Below are 17941 nucleotides of genomic sequence, written 5' to 3'. Positions count from 1 at the left end.
TGGAAACATGGTTAATGCACATTTTTGAAATTCAGTTTATTGATTTTTAGTAATATTTAATAATCTATTCTATTGATATTTAATAATAAAATATGAACAATTGCAGATTACATAAAGAGGCAGTCTGATATTAAAAAAAGTTATAATTTGAGAAAAATACATTGCATATAGGGGTACCTAATATGCTAGAAAACATGAATATAATCAGAGAACCTCCTAATCAATGGATGACTCTGTAAGCTATCTGTATTGCCTTTGACACCCATCCTTCTCATCTTTTCCACTACCTTTTATTATTGGTATCATTATTATGATTATTATTACTCTGTTGTTTTGCATGTACACTGAGACCTTATGCACCGGAGACAAATTCCTTGTGTCATATCACACTTAGCCAAATAAAGTATTCTATTCTATTCTATTCTATTCTATTCTATTCTATTCTATTCTATTCTATTCTATTCTATTCTATTCTATTCTATTCTATTCTATTCTATTCTATTCTATTCTATTTTTCTTTTCTTTTCTTTTCTTTTCTTTTCTTTTCTTTTCTTTTCTTTTCTTTTCTTTTCTTTTCTTTTCTTTTCTTTTCTTTTCTTTTCTTTTCTTTTTTTCTTTTCTTTTCTTTTCTTTTCTTTTCTTTTCTTTTCCTTTCTTTTCTAGAGGACAGGAAAACAAAGCCAATGCTTTATCTGATCAAGCAGACTTTGAAATCCAGCATAATTGAAGAAGGTGGAAATCATACTTCAATCTCATGCAAAACTGCCTTGGGTCCCAAATGTCTCTTTCAAAAGCAACTTCTCTGATACTGACATTATTATATGCTCTGCTCAATAGTCTGAAAAAGATATAAACAATCCAACTTTGTTTTCCAAGCAATTGGCAGGACCCAAGAATAATCAATAAGTAAATGGTCTGTTTGCTTCAATTTCTGGGTATTAAGATGTAGCAATAGAATGTTTCAATTACGTAGAATATGTGGGAAATAAAAGATTCCCCTTCAAAAAGACTGCAGCTACTCCTGAGATTATGGGTAATGTGTAAACTATTAGGATTACACACAACTTGATTATTCTGCAGATAATGTTGTGTCTAAAAAGATGTTTGAACAGATTTTATTCTTGCAACCATTCTATTTTTAGACTACCCTTTTAAAATTCAGCTGTGAAGAAAAGACAAGGATTTTTCACTATTAGTTCCACATTTTTCTAAAGTAAATAAATAATTAAAAAGGATGTTATTTTTGTCCATTTCCAAATCAGGTTAATGCAGCAGCAAAAAAAATGTCATATCACTTTCAAAGTTATTTTAACAAGCTAGGCAAAAATTTGAGTTTTATGACTAATCTCAGCCTTCAGTGATGGAAGAACCATACACATATTTATATCACCCATCATGCTATTCCATCTGGTGTAAGCAATATTATGTAGTTAATATACAATGAGTAATTTATTTTATTTTTTATTTTAATCCCATTTATATCCCGCCCTTCTCCGAAGACTCAGGGCGGCTTACAATTTAAGCACAAACCAATGTGCTTAGCAATAGCCTTCATTCTATGTATATGCCTGCTTAGTAGGGCTTTCCCCCCAAGCGGCATTATTACAAAGTCAGCTTATTGCCCCCAACAATCTGGGTCCTCATTTTACCTACCTCGGAAGGATGGAAGGCTGAGTCAACCTTGAGCCTGGTGGGACTCGAACCTGCACTAATTGCAGGCAGCTGGTGTTACTTAAGGAGGCATTAGCCCACTGCTCCACCAAGGCTAAGAAATAGTAAGACTAAAATTATAAAAGCCCTCAAGTCATGGCTCTGCTGCCATGCCTGGAGCTTTAGTGAGGAGCTTTTATAATGGACATGCTGACCTGATCTAAGGATGGATTCTGCTGCTGATCATTATTTTTTTCTTTAAATTGATTACAGATTAGTTTTTTTTAATATGCTTGATTATTGGTTTTTTTTAGATATTGGTTTGTTTTTTACCTGTTGCGAGCCACCTAAAGTTTCTTAGATAAAATGGGTGGCCATACAAAGGAAGAGGAAGACCAGGACAAGAAGGAGGAGAAGGAAGAGGAAGAGGGAAGGAAGAGAAGGAGGAGGAGCTAATTTATATTATCACCATTTACTATACCTCTCCACATATCTCCACATCTATCCTTCTTACACAAGTTTCTAGATTGCTTTTGTTCTTTAAGCATTTTATCTCTCCCTTTTTGAGATCTCATCAACTCCACCCACCCCATAGTTTCTTGGTCTTCCCTTCTCTTGACATATTTCTTTTTTTGTCACATATTTGTGTGGTGTTTTGGTCTTCATTCATTTTGTCTATGCATGCAAACCCCCTTTACTGCCTTTACCCTGGGGAAGCCACTCCATGTATATATGAATATCCCAAAATCCACAAAGAAGGAACTCTACTCAGACCAATTGTCAGCAACAGCAACTCTGTCACCTACAAATTGCAAAACATCTAACCACCTCTGGTCAGTAATACCACCCATCACATCAAGAATTCACAGGACTTTGTCAGCAAGGTTTGGAAACAAAAACTGGACCTGAATGAGACTGTTATGTATGCAGGAATCTGCATAGCAACAGCCATCAGGGGGCGTTGGCCTGGACAGTTTCGGTGGGAAACCTAGGACCAACCCCATTGGCTGTTAGCTTACCTGGCCAGGTATATAAGGAGGCCAGGTAGCCCTCATTCCTCAGTTCACTTCCCCTTCCAATAAAGAGCTGAACTCATACACCGGCTGGCGTCTCTCTTGCGTCGGACCCACTACACAATAGTGGCGATGAGGATGGAATTGCTGCCGACCAAGAGCTGAAGTCACTGGGGAAACGCTCCGTGAGCTGAAGGGAAAGACATTTTTCCTTCTTCCCCCCACGACCGCCAGCCAAACCGGCAACGCCAAGCGCCACATCCACGACCAACTGCTGCCATGACTAGAGCCGGACAACCCCGCAAATTCGAGACCTGCCGCCCCGAAACCTGGACCCGTTACCTGGCTCACGTTGAACTGTACATGCGGTTCAATCAGATATCGGAGGACGGTGCAAAGGCGGCCACCCTGCTCTGCCTTGGGGGACCAGCGCTGCTGGAAGTCGCCGCGAACCTGTTCCCCCAGGAAGCCATCAACACCGTCGCGTACCGAGACCTCGTGGCCAGGCTCAACGCACATTTCAGGCCCCGGCGCTCCAAGGTGGCCGCACGGTCACAATTTGAGAAAAGGGACCAGCGCCCCGACGAGACCGACGCCGACTTCCTCGCCGCCCTACGGGAAGCTGCCGTCGCTTGCAGGTTCACAAATTTGGAGGAGTGACTACGGGACCGGCTGATTTGCGGCCTACGCGACAGGCAGTTGCAGGAGCGCCTGTTCGAAAGAGAGGAGGTCTCTCTCCAGGAAGCCGAGGACGCCATCCTAGCCCACGAAGCGGCCTGCGGGGCCGTCCAAGCCTGCCAGGGAACCCAGCCCGGCAACCAGGCAACCAGCGTCCACCGGCAAGGGGCCACACAGGAGGACGACCTGAGCATCGACCTCCTCCAGAGGAAGTCGACCCCTGACCAGCGAGCCAGACGCCCAGACAGGCCCAGGCCTCCCAGCAACACTGCCATTCCCCAGAGGTGCGCAGGGTGTGGTGGGAACCACATGCGCAGCCTCTGCAAGTTCCGGTCCGCCACGTGCCGGGCCTGCAAGAAAACAGGCCACATAGCCGCCGTCTGCCATAGCCACCGCCCCCGAGAGGAGATCCACGAGCTGCAGCCAGAGGAACCGCCGTTCGAAGGTACTGGGGGCCCCACCAAAACAAAAATTGGCTATGTCGAGAGCCGGCTGGCCATTAACCACACGGGTAGCCGCCGGCTGCTCAAACCCAAAATTAGATTAACAATCCGTTTGCAAGGTCTCGATTATTTCAGACGAGACCCTTAACCACATAATTAGCCGGAGCAAGCAACGGATTAAATTACGGCCTACTAAATTAACCCTGACCGATTTTCAGAATTCGCCGGTCAAGGTGAAGGGGGAGGCCACCATTTCAGTGGGGTTTAAGGGGCGCGAAGGGCACCTGGACGTTGTAGTGGTAGAGGGCCGCAGAGCCAGCCTGGTCGGGCTGGACTGGTTTGAGGCCCTGGGAATCTCAGTATCCGGGATCCATCGGATCCAGGGGGACTCCGTTGAGGCCGTTTGCCGGGAGTTCGCCGACGTCTTCGACGGGTCATTAGACAAGTACACCGGGGCCCCCATATCGTTCAAGCTTAACTCGAACGTCTCCCCCGTTAGGGTCCGGCCGCGGCGAGTCCCGTTTGCGCTCAAACACAAAATCGAGCACGAACTAGACAAGTTGGTGGCCCAGGGAATCTAAGAGCCTGTAGATGGAGGGAAGTGGGAAACCCCCATCGTGACCCCCCTCAAATCCAACGGGGAAATAAGGATCTGCACCGACTATAAGTGCTCGGTGAACCGCACCCTAAACCCGCACGCTTACCCGGTTCCCGCGGTCAGCCACGTTCTCGCTTCCCTCCAAGGCGGCGCCATTTTTGCAAGGCTCGATCTTGCACAGGCGTACCAGCAACTCACGGTCACTAGGGAAACAGCTGACATCCAAACCATAGTAACCCATAGGGGGGCGTTCCGGGTGAACAGGCTGCAGTTTGGAGTCAGCGTTGCTCCCGGCATTTTCAGGAGGTTATGGAAAAGACACTCAAGGGCATTCCAGGAGTCTGCCCCTATTTTGATGACATCCTGATCGCAGGAGCATCAGCAGAGGAACTGGCAGGGAGGCTTAGGGAAGTGCTGGCAAGGCTGCACACAGCTGGCCTCAAACTCAAAAAGGAAAAATGCAGCATAGGCGTTCCTTCCACAGAATTTTTGGGGTTCAGAGTAGACGCCAGGGGAATCCACCCCACAGAATCCAAGGTGAGGGCCATCAAACTAGCACCCACACCCAAGAACAAAGCAGAGCTTCAGGCATTCCTGGGTCTGCTGAATTTCTACCATACATTCCTCCCACACAAGGCAGCCATCGCTGAACCGCTCCACAGGCTGCTAGACAAACAGGCAACATGGGCCTGGACGGCCACCCATGATCAGAGCTTCAAGGCCCTGAAGGCATTGCTGTCGGACAAGTCCACAGTAACCCATTTCATCGAGTCCAAGCCCATTTGTATCACCTGCGATGCATCCCCTTATGGTGTGGGCGCTGTCCTAAGCCACCTTGAGCCCAACGGGGCACAAGTCCCCATAGCATACTATTCTAGGACACTGTCTGGAGCAGAAAGAAACTACGCCCAAATAGACAAAGAAGCCCTGGCAATCGTGGCAGGAATCAAGAAATTCCACGATTACTTATATGGCAGGGAATTCACTGTCTTCACGGATCACAAACCACTCCTGGGCCTGTTCACCACAGACAGGCAAACCCCCCAGATTCTGTCCCCCAGGATGCTCCGGTGGTCCATCTTCCTTGCAGCATACAATTGCAAGCTGGTACACAAGCCAGGGAAGGAGATGGGCCATGCAGACGGTCTAAGTAGGCTCCCCCTAGACACACACGACCCAGACCCAGCACCAGCCACACAGATCCTAGCCCTGCAGGAACTACCCGAGTGCCCAGTTCTTGCCAAGGACATTGCCAGCCACACAGCCACAGACAACATCATGGGCAGGGTGCACTCATGGGTTTGCACAGGGTGGCAGGACAAATCCCCGGGACCAGAGTTTCAGGCCTATTTCATTAGACGCGATGAAATCTCCACAAACAAAGGGTGCCTCCTTTGGGGTAGCAGGGTCATCATTCCACCCGCACTACGCGCCAGGGTATTGGACTCCTTACACGAAGGGCACCCGGGGGTGGTCAGGATGAAGGCACTGGCTAGGAGCTACCTCTGGTGGCCCGGGTTGGATAAGGAGGTTGAGGATCGGGTCAAGGCCTGTTATACGTGCCAGAGATCCAGGCCAGAAGTGCCACATGCACCAGTACACCGGTGGGAGGCCACACACACGCCATGGTCCCGCATTCACATTGACTATGCGGGGCCATTCCAGGGTCAACTATTTTTAGTAGTTGTCGACAGTCACTCCAAGTGGTTAGAGGTAGTCCCTGTCCCCAACATGACCTCGGGGAGGACAATCCAGGTGCTCAGAGCTCTCTTTGCCACACACGGCCTTCTTGACGTAATTGTGTCTGATAATGGGCCTCAGTTTACTGCTGCTGATTTCCAGGCGTTCTTGAAGGCGAACTGGATTAGGCACGCCACCTCTGCGCCTTTCCATCCATCTACCAACGGGCAGGCCGAACGGATGGTAAGGACGACCAAACACGCACTCCGGCGCATCATCAGCGGGGACTGGCACCACAGACTGGCCAAATTTTTACTAGCCCAACACACAACACCATGCGTGGCTACCGGCAAGAGCCCAGCAGAACTGCGATGGGGACGGCGCCTCATCACCAAGCTGGACCGCCTACACCCAGACCGGGTAGCAGCCGAAACCGGTAGGGCAACATCACCATCATCACCATCATCACCATCACCACCAGCATCACTACCATCACCATTGCCATCATCACCCACACACAGGGTCCTCAACCTGGGGGACCTGGTCTGGGCAAGGAACTATGGGGCTGGACATCCTTGGGTTCCGGGGACAGTGGTCAGGAAAACAGGACCCCTTTCGTACATTGTAGGGGTGGAGGGGGACAGACGCATAAGGTGACACATCGATCAGCTCAGAGGAAGAGTCCCTGAGCACGTCACACACGTCCCTGAGCGCGTCACACACGTCCCTGAACTCAACGCACACGATCAACAGGAGGACCACACTCCAGGAGGGGTCAACCCAGCTGAGGACGTCACAGGGCAGGGACCAGAGGAGGAGGACTTCCTGATGCCGGCTCCTTGCAGCCCTGCACAAAGGCCTCAGGAACCCGCGGTCCAAGCCCAGGGGCCAAGCACACCCAGACGATCCACCCGTCCACACAGGACACCAGCCTACCTGTCGGACTATGTGTGCAAGTGACCCTCACACAAGGACACCACTGTTTTTTTATATATATATATATACTCATAGTTATAGTAGTTGCATGTTGTTGTTGTTATGTGGGTCTTCTCTAAGGGGGGAGGGGTGTTATGTATGCAGGCATCTGCATAGCAACAGCCCTCAGGGGGCGTTGGCCTGGACAGTTTCGGCGGGAAACCTAGGGCCAACCCCATTGGCTGTTAGCTTACCTGGCCAGGTATATAAGGAGGCCAGGTAGCCCTCATTCCTCAGTTCACTTCCCCTTCCAATAAAGAGCTGAACTCACACACCGGCTGCCGTCTCTCTTGCGTCGGACCCACTACACAATAGAGACTATGGTTTCTTATGATGTGACTTCATTCTTCACATGCATTCTAACAACTGAAGCTGTCATGGTGGTGAAGAAATGCTACAAGACACCACATTAGGCAACAGAATTATCCTCAGCTCAGTCCACATATTTGCCATGCTGGATCTCAGCCTGACTACTACCTATTTTCAATACAATGAAGGTTTCTACAGACAAAATCACAGCTGCACCATGGGTTCACTTTGTCTCCCACTGTGGCCAATCTCTACATGGAAAAACCCTAAAATCCTCCACAGGAATTCCACTCACTGACTGGTATAGGTTTATGAATGGTACTTGGGTCCAGATTAAAACACAGGAAGCAGAAGCTTCACCAAACACATCAACTCTGTGAACAGATATAATAAGTTCATACAGGAAGATGTTAAGGAAAATAATCTTGATGTCCTGTGAAGTATACATTAAGGGAGACAAAAGTCTTAATATTGAAGTTTACAGAAAACCCACAGACACAAATCAGTATTTAGATTTTGATTCTCACCACCCATTGGAGCACACCACTCGGCTGATGGTTTACCTACCAGCAAAGAAGGAAAAGAAAAGGAACTAAAACATATCAAGAAACACTCAAAATTTGTGACTATCCAAATTGGTCCTTCATCAAATCCAGAAAAAGCCCCAGCAGGAGCTCCTCCATAACAGACAAAGAAGAGAACAACAAAAGAAGCAACGTAGTCCGTATGGTGCAGGAATATCTGAAAAGTTCAGGAGGATTTTCAAGCAATGCAACATACATTCACACTTTAAACCTGAGAATACACTGAGGCAGAAACCTGTCCACCCCAAGGATAAAACACCCAGACACAAACTGAGCAATTGATTTATTGAGTACATGTGCAGATGTGTATACTGAAGAAACAAAACAACCCCTGTCAACTAATTTACACAAACACACACATACACATGACACATTCATTTTAACTCTATTCATTAACATATTACGACTGTTCCCAAATCTAAATTATTCCTTCCAGTAATCACTAGCTTCATTCTATTAGAGGGACTTTCCCATTAAAATCACTCTGCTTTCTTGCTGCCTCTTTTGATCTTAACAATTCCTTGGTCTCTTTGACTGCATTCTTTGTACTATATTTTATTCTCTACACAAATTACAGAATATCTTTCTCTCGTTTTTTCCTCTTATATGCAGATTCCTTCTCACCTTGCTCACCCACAGCCTCTTTCATTTCATCATTCTGTCAAACATTTTTTTTTGCATATTTCTTATTAGCATCAGTGGCACTCTGCAACATCATTATTTTCATATGTTTCCAGATACCTTCTATGTGCTTTTTTCTTGTGCTCAGTTTCCATTTATTCTGCCAGATAATTAATCTCTGTCCTAATATTTTTATTAGGACTCATACTTTCTCCCTGTAATTATTTTATGTTCACTCTTGTTTCTCTTCCTGCTTTTCCTCTCTTTATGTCCACTTTCTTCCAATATGCCCTCTTTACCCTTTCAAAAAATGATCAGTCTCATATTAAAAACTTCTTATTATACTTGTATCCTTTATTAACTCTCTAAATCTTTCATGATAAACTACATTTAGATTTATTTTTACTTACCAAGTAAACATTATAAATAAACTTTAGCTTAAACCACATTTTGAAGCAAATAGACTTTTACAAAACAAATCACCCACTGGTTGTAGTTCCTGAATCTCCATGTGTACCAATTACTTTTTCTTTACTGCCTTGTCCAGTCATGTTACCTAGAAAAATGTTATTTTCCCCATGGATTGCATTCACTTTTCGATACACATGCATAACAACCTAAGTGACACCACTTCATATTTTTTGTCATAGATTTATATAGTCTTCATTTATAATTAAAATCCTATATTTATACTTACCGTACCTATACCTATATTTCTTTGCATGTTCAAATTCAGTTCGTGTCAGTATCCTATATAAATTGGGTTTTAATTCATGATTATGTTATATCAACTCTTCTTCATGCTGTTTCTTCACCTTTTCTGACTCTTTTGGAAGGAAGATAGTATTGCGTATCAGTACATGCACTTCTCTGTGTGATGAAGAATAGTAATTATATGCAGCTGAGAGATCAGTTAATTTTATAAATGTAATAACTTATTTTACAGGAAATTGATTGCAATTTGTAGTTATTAATTCAAAATAATTGGGAATAAATGGTTCCTCCCCATTTGGCAAGTATACGTATGCTTGTGTCTGTCTGTGTAGGTGTGTGGGTGTGTGACTTCAAATCTATCTTGACTCTTGGTCCCTGTATGGATAAATCTACACAACTTTCTTAGCTGCAGTTTTAGAAGTGGTTGCCGCTGCCCTCTTCCTAAGGCTGAGAGAGAGAGTAACTGTCCTAAAGTCACCCAACTGGCTTTGTGCCTGAGCCAGGGCTAGAATCCACTCCCTTGCCCTGTATCTTACCTAGTCCTTTTAACCACTACATCAGACTTGTTCTCTATCTGTATAAATTGTGTTACATCCATAGAATATGTACTTTAGGGATATGCCAAACTAAGCTTTCTAGGAAAGTTGATTTAGCAGTTTTCTAGAAGGTAATCCTCTGAATTTGATTGGCTCATGATGTTCCAAAGATCCGCTTCATCTGGAACACCACAAATGGACCAGCAGGAATCACTTCCAATTCAGTTCATAAACTATGATTTGTGTATTCCTATCAAAACAGAGAATTCTGGCTTACATGACAAACCATAGTTAAGCAAAGTGCCTCTTAGCTGGATCTGTGAAATGAACTCAGTCACTTATTTGCTCATGTTGAAAACCATGAAGTTTGTTCCTGAAGGTGTTGGAGTAGTGCCTGCAACCTTCACACTGAAATATGTAACATGATGTAATAATATAGGTCTTTCAGAGTTCAACATATTAACAGTTTTGGTGCCTAGGAACAGGGCAGATCAAAGTTGTTTCATTGCAGGTTTGCTTATGTATGCATGTGTATGACATACATGATGTGTCTTTACTTCAAAGTCTTGATTTCTGTGATTTAATGAGATAACTTTGTATTATTGTTACATTTATCTTCCATCTATATTTTCTGCATTCAGCAAAATTTTGTTGAAGTCCCCTCTCCCTCCCTCAGTGAAAACTGAGATAATATATGCAATCTCTATACTTGATGTCTCCATCTTGGAGTCATAATATGATGACTATGGAAATATATCTTCATAATAGAGTTGGGCCATTCCCTTTTTCTGTATGGAGATAAAGTATTCCTAGCTTCTTTAAAGCTTTCAAAAAGTACTTAACAATCCTAATAAATAATGTTCTAAAATAATTTAATTATATATCTCAATTATTGATATTTAAAACTAATAACATCATTTGACATCATTGCAATATATACTGCTCAAAAAAATAAAGGGAACACTTAAACAACACAATGTACTGTATTTAATAGTAGGATGTCTTATCTTGTGTTCCCTTTATTTTTTGAGCAGTATATAAATTCAGTGCTGTAGTGTTGTCCTAATTGCTCATCACATCATTATTGCACATAGTCAGGAAAATAAAAATGAGCCTACTATACTTGATATAATTTTTCCAAAACTTGAAGGGGGCAGAGTGAACTGACATTATTCTGCTTCTGCTATAAGAGAACATCTGTACTAAATTGTTGTCTTCTGAGGAAAATATGCTCCTGTTTCCCCCCACCCCTTTTCAGTAATGATTGTTTGTCACCTTGTCTTTTTAAACGCAATAAATCATTCTTAGAAAATAGACTGGTAAAGATTGTGTGACATTTTATTTTTTACACTCTTTTATTTTTGCAAGATAGAAAGGCTATTTAAAATAAGATATATGAATAACCATGCAGGCAAGTCAATATTCCTTGGCTTATTTGTCTATGAGAAAATAAATAAATTCTGTGTAATTATTTATCAATTTGTGGAGAATATAGACAAAGCTAGTTGTGATTTGTACGTTCTATGATTACCATAGAAATCAATGCTTTCTCCCATATAGTCAGCCTATGATAGATCTGTACCTTATCATATTTAAAAGCTGCTTTCCATGTACCAGAAAAGTATGTCACCTATTAATAATTACCCTGGCAGAGCCTTTGAGTAATCTGTTGTGTCTTATCCCTTCAGGTTCAAGGCAAGAAAGACAAAAATGATAATTTCTGCAAGGCTTGTTGAAAGTGAACTGGGATGAAATATTTAACAGTAAAGTAAGTCAAAATGTTTAAGTGAGAGTGGGTATTTGAACTCAAATCTTTAAAGGTATCTGGAAATAAAACTGATGTAGAAAAGTATGAAAAATGATACAACCAGAGCATGAAGAAAAAGCTTACAAGATCAAAACTGGGTAAATAATTGGCAAAGACAGAATGGGGAAATAGGAATTACATGGCTCCCTTGTCTCTCTCATATCGACAAAAGGGGAAGAACAAGATACCGTCAATCACAGTAAATGTGGGAAGAGCATATGAGCTCAACCAGTTGCATTTACTGAATATTCCTATGGTAATAAGAATCTTTTGAGAGTGATTGGATGGCCTAGAATCGTTCTTTCTTGGTAGAACAGTCAGCTGCAGAGCTACATCATACAGTGTTTTATGATTAGTTCTATATATTAAGATAAGCCATTTATAACCCTGAATTTTTTAAAAAACAAAGCAGAATGGTCTGATTAGTGACATACATCCTAAAGTATAATTGTTAGATTTACTTACTGAGCTAAATTAAAAAGGAATCACTTGACATAAACAGAATATTGTTTGTTTGTTTTTTTGTTTATCAAGCTTGTATCCCACCCATCTTGCCAAAGGTGATTCAAGGTGGCTTACAGACATTAGTAAAATGTACTACAATACATTAAAACAATAAATAAGAATCTTAAATTTAAAATTCAATTAAAATAAAACTAAGCAGGATGTATACGCTGGAATTGTAACCATAGTTCATCAGGTAGAATATATTGTATGTTTTAGGCCATCCAGCCATTACTGGCAGAACTCAAAAATTTCTGGCAATAGACTTTCCTTGAGCATGCCTTGTCTGAACAAGAGAAATTTTTCATGAAAAGGAAATGTGGTTCTTCTACTTTGTGGACAATAGATAAATGAAAGCCAGACTGTATTTCCCCCCAAAATAATTACCCATGAGCTAAGGGTGGGAGTGGGAGCTACCATATATCCACTTCTAAGAATAAAAGATGCTCATGAAAGTTGTTACAGTCAAGGAATGGGAAGAAGTTGTAAATAACAACAGAGATCATTGTTCAAAACCATGGATGCCTTTGAAGATAATAATGAGCAATTAGGGACAAGTTGCTAGCCAAGCAAATTTTAGCCAGTTTTGTAATATTTAAAGTACTGCCTCCATTTTTCTTCCTTGTCTGGTTAACATCCCCCAACCTCCCCCCCCCCACAATACATGCACACATGCACACAAATACACTTTCTTCTGTCTTCTTTTTCAAGATCACCTACCTATTACCAATCCCATTTTTTAAAAGCCTCTTTTGTCTCTGTTGGAATATGGCACTGTGGGTCAGTTTTTGCATTTTCTTTGTGGAGACAGACAATTGTTGTTATTTGCATTTTATACTTTATTTTGCAGGCAATTGATTATAATAGAGTCTATTTGTTTTTTTAGTTTGTTCTCTCCCCCCCCCCCTTTTAGGAGGTATTTATACCCTGTGTGTGCATTTGTGGCTTCTAGCAATAGTACGTACAAATCTATGTGATTTTCATGTGAGGACCTTTAAAAAAATGCTTTCTTTCTAGAATTGAGAGAGAGAAAGTGGCTGGCCCAAATTACCCAGTAAGACTTGTACCTACTAGACTCACAGTGTCTAAATTTCTATCCTGATGTCTTTAAGTAGTGAATCAAATTATTTATTTATATACATTTTAGGTATTATATTATAAGGGACGCGGTGGCTCAGTGGTTTAGGACGCTGAGCTTGTCGATCAGAAGGTCGGCAATTTGGCGGGTCGAATCCCGAGTGCCGCGTAACAGAGTGAGCGCCTGTTACTCATCCCAGCTTCTGCCAACCTAGCAGTTCGAAAGCACGTAAAAATGCAAGTAGAAAAATAGGGACCACTATGGTGGGAAGGTAACAGCATTCCATGCGCCTTTGGCGTCTAGTCATGCCAGCCATATGACCACGGAGACGTCCTCGGACAAGCGCTGGCTCTTCGGCTTTGAAACGGAGATGAGCACTGGCCCCTAGAGTCGGAAACGACTAGCATGCATGTGCGGGGGAACCTTTACCTTTACCTTTAGGTATTATATTATACATAGATTGAGATATGCAGAACTACGCATTCTGTGAATGCTAGTCTAGAAGATAATTCTCTGAATGGCAAATGGTTCATGATGTCTTCTGATAATATTCCAAACTGGAGGAAGTTCCTGCTGTTCCAGAAATAAATTTCTGAAAGCATGATAGGGAAACTCTAAATCATAATATACCCATTTACCAGAATTAGAGCGGTTGCTTTCTTCACCACTATCACCATCACTCCTATCTGGTTTTCAACATGCCTTTATCATTTACTTATTAAGTTATGACAAATGGACATGTTTCAGAGGTCCTTCAACATTTTTCCAGAAGAAGGTACCTCTGGACAGCTTACAACATTAAAAGCAATAAAAATCGTACATATGTCTAATAACAATAAAAATGCAAATTATGAATAAAAAATGAGGGAGGGAGCAGGATGTACGGGGGGGGGGAAAGGTAGGATCTACTATTGGGCCATCAATCTCTTCCAGAATGAAACTCTCACATTGGGACGCCAAGCCAACTGGCAGAGACAAATTTTCAGGCTTTTATAGAAGGTCAGAAGTGTGGGAGAAGACCTCATCCCAGAGAGCAAGATGTTCTGCCCTGTAGGCCATAAAAACTGTTGTCCCTTGAGTTTTCTATTCTCTTTGATGGAACAGATATTGTAAACAAGATAATATCACATGGACATTGCTTATCTTGTTTGTTTTTCTAACTTCTGGAGCCATGCTCTTCCAGTTTTCAAGCCATTTTTAAAAAAAACAACATGTTTCTGAGAGAATTGGGTTTTCTGGATTCAAAATATGGAGAAGCAAAGATTATTTCTCTAGTTTGAGAGTCTTCTTTCATGTTGTGAAATGCAAGATAGTCTAGAAATCCAGAGATTGCCAGTCTAAATACTGCAAGTAGTGCATGTCTATGGAAAAATCACCTTTGATACAAGTAGCACAGCTGTGGGTTACAATCATTTCTCTCCAGGATATTGCTTATTCATTCAGAAAGTTGGTATGAGGGTTTTTATGCTATAGAAACGGAGTTCTTATGCATTCCCACAACAATGATTTTCACCAATACACCGATACACCTTCTGTGACAACTATTATGAGCAATAGATTATGACCATTCTGCTATGCTGCCTAATGATGAAATTAGTTAAGAAAAATTCATAATTCATAATTTGGCATATAGTTGATAGCAAAGAAAACAAGTTGATAACCCAATGTCAAAACAGATTTTCTCTATCACCCTCTTCTTCAGCTCTATTTTCTGCTTGTGATTTACATACTAAACTGTATAACAGCTCTCTGTTTTATCACATCTCATGGTAATGAATTCTATGTATAGTGATCTGGGTGTATTAATTTTGTAGATGTTGTCATATGTTGTTGTGTTAGTACTAATCAAAACACTGTTGTGATGAAATTGGTACTGTATATTTCTTCATTGGACATACAGAAATCCCATTTTTCCTTTTTAGTTAAAAAACCTTTTTTCTTTTGGTTCAAAAACTTAGTAAAGGCTTCAGATTTTCATATGATCTCCTTCAAAAAGAACCATTTGTATGTTTCAGTAGGTCAACATTTCAGGCAGTAAGCCCAAATGTGTCATTGTCATAAATTGTGCAATTAACAAAATGAAAGCATTGTCTTCTTTGCAAAGCAACTGTTAAAATGATTAAAAAGAGGCTGTAAACTGAAGTTGGGCCAAAGTGACTGATAAGGGGAAAGATAAATCAATGAATCTATATTTCATAGGTTTTACAATCTCTGTAGGTTTTACAATATCTCTGTATTGCACATCAAATCTTTAACTAGTCAAATCTAGTTTGATTTAATTAGATTTATTTAGTTTGGTGTACAAAAAATTCCCAGTAGCTTCATATCATCTTTTTTATTATTTATGAAAAGGATAATAAAAATTGACTAAAACTCTTGCCATATGGTCAGATCAAATTTTATTTTTTGTCTAATTCTCACCTTTTATTTAATGGACAAATTCAATATTCTTAGTTTCTATTTGTTGAGTCAGTGTTTCAAGTGCAAATCTCTGAAGTTATCTTTCTCAATAATAATAAGATTCTCTTTCTATTTCTGAAACTACAACTTTAAAATAGAAATTTTCCATTTATGTATTTGAAACATGAAAAAGCAACTTTCTCTTTTTTTTAAAAAAACAGTAGTGGTTATGATAACAGCAAATAGGAAAGTCTTTTAAGAGAGATCATCAAATAAAACTTTTTTTCTTCTCTTCTTGACTAAGGAAATGCATAACTTGGTTTATGCCTTCTAAGTTGTGTTTTGTTTAGCCACTATCTACTGAATGAATTATAACTGGCTACATTCATCTTAACATGTACCAACCATATCTTAACTGATATACCAACCATATTTTGCAAATTGCTATGGCTGGCTTCATTTGTTTACAATCACCAAAGTACAGATTAGGTGAAACCTGGCTCAAAAACAGTAACTGGAGTCCTAGTGGACGATCACTTAAACATGAGCCAGCAGTGTGTGGCAGTAGCCAAAAAAGCTAATATAATCTTTGGTTGTATAAACAGAGGCATAGAATAAAAATATTGTAAAGTATTAATATCATTTTATAAAGCCTTAGTGAGGCCACACCTGGAATATTGCATCCAGTTTTGGTCACCACATTCCAAAAAAAGATGTTGAGACTTTGGAAAAAGTGCAACTAAAATGACTAAAGGCGTGGAGACTAAAACATATGAGGAACGGTTGCAGAATTTGGGTATGGCCAGTCTAGGAAAAAGAAGGACTAGGGAGGACATGATAGCAGTATTCCAGTATTTGAGAGGCTGCCACAAGGAGGAGGGGGTCAATTTATTTCCCAAAGCACCAGAAGGCAAGACAAGAAACAATGGGTGGAAACTAATCAAGGAGAGAAGCAACCTGGAATTAAGACAAACTTTGTAACAGTGAGGACTATTAACTAGTGGAGTAGCTTGCCTTCAGACATTGTGGGTGCTTCATCACTAGACGTTTTTAACAAGACACTGGACAGCCACTTGGCTGAAATGGTATAGGCCCCTATACTATAGGGCAGGGGTGTCAAACTCAATTTCATTGAGGGCCTCATCAGCATTGCCATTGCCCTCAAGGGGACGGGTGGGTATGGCTAGGGTGGGCATGGCCTACTGGGTGGGTGTGGCTAGAGTGCGTATGGCCTATTGAGTGGGCATGGCCAGCTCTACATCGTTCGCATCAAGGGTGCCTATGGGGGCCTGGGCTGGAGTGGGACAGATCTGAGTGTCTCTGGCATAAGGAGGGTCTCTGGGCCAGGGCCAAGGCAATGGGGGCCGTTCCCTCACTGTTTCCAGGATGGCTTCGCGGGCCACATGAAACCACTTTGCGGGCCGGATCCGGCCCCCGGGCCTTGTGTTTGACATGTCTGCTATAGGGTCTCCTCCTTGAGCAGGGGGCTGGATTAGAGGACTTCCAAGGTTCCTTCCAACTCTATTCTGATTGAATGACTGTTCCTGCAACTGTCTGGATAGTTTAGAGTTCTACTGAAAACATCTTTTTCTTCTGATATCCACTATGCCTTCAACTAGTGGGGCTTCAGAAGAGAGCCTCAGATATTCTTATAGGAAAGGAAATATGAAAGGAAATATTCTTAAAGATAAAGTGGCCTCTAAAATTTTGAATTAAAGCCCATCACTTTGAAACTTTGGGATTTCCATTTAATGCAGATGGCAGAGCAATTGCATAATATGATCAGATCAGCCGCCACCCTCCCAGCCCCCAAAAAGCAGTCTAATGATCTAGATCTTTTTTGTGTACAATAATCTAAACATGAATCTGATAGAGCATGAGTGCTAAAAGAATATTTTTATTCAGAAAGAATTATACCAGGTATCTCTTCCTAACATGATGAGAGGAATTTCAAGCTACTAAGGTCACTTGAACCTCTGCTGACAATGATAAATCTAAAAGAATCTCTAGCTACAAATCTGAACCTCAAAGTGTTCTGTAAATCCTGATCTTTTCATTTGATTTGATGAGCTTAGACAGTGATCATTACTTCTCACCTTGGGGTGGGGAACAAAATTCTTTTATTTGGATGGGGATCCTTTGCCTTATAAATAGGACAATATTAGAAGGAACATGTAATTATGAATGTTGTTTTTATTATTGTTAATTATGGATGCTCAGATTCCCCCCCCCCATCTATCTTGGTGCAGAGTGGATAGTGAGGCTGTAATCGAATAGAATCTTCAAACAATTTTCTTCTAACTAAAATTCCTTACTTTCACAAATACTAAAACATCAGAGAGAAGTCTAAT

The 17941-nt window shown here is 41.5% G+C and overlaps 1 long non-coding RNA gene across 1 annotated transcript; it reads right to left on the bottom strand.

Annotated features, from left to right (window-relative positions):
- Positions 1-512: 512 nt before the first annotated feature.
- Positions 513-16545, bottom strand: LOC310637114. The gene is made up of 2 exons (XR_014491868.1): positions 16425-16545; positions 513-650 (listed from the first exon to the last, which is right to left on the bottom strand). It is a non-coding gene; the product is annotated as an uncharacterized lncRNA (long non-coding RNA).
- Positions 16546-17941: the final 1396 nt, after the last annotated feature.

Source organism: Vipera ursinii (assembly GCF_947247035.1).
Source record: "Vipera ursinii genome assembly, chromosome: 3".
Taxonomy (NCBI): domain Eukaryota; kingdom Metazoa; phylum Chordata; class Lepidosauria; order Squamata; family Viperidae; genus Vipera; species Vipera ursinii.
This window is presented reverse-complemented; position numbering and strand designations above follow the sequence as displayed.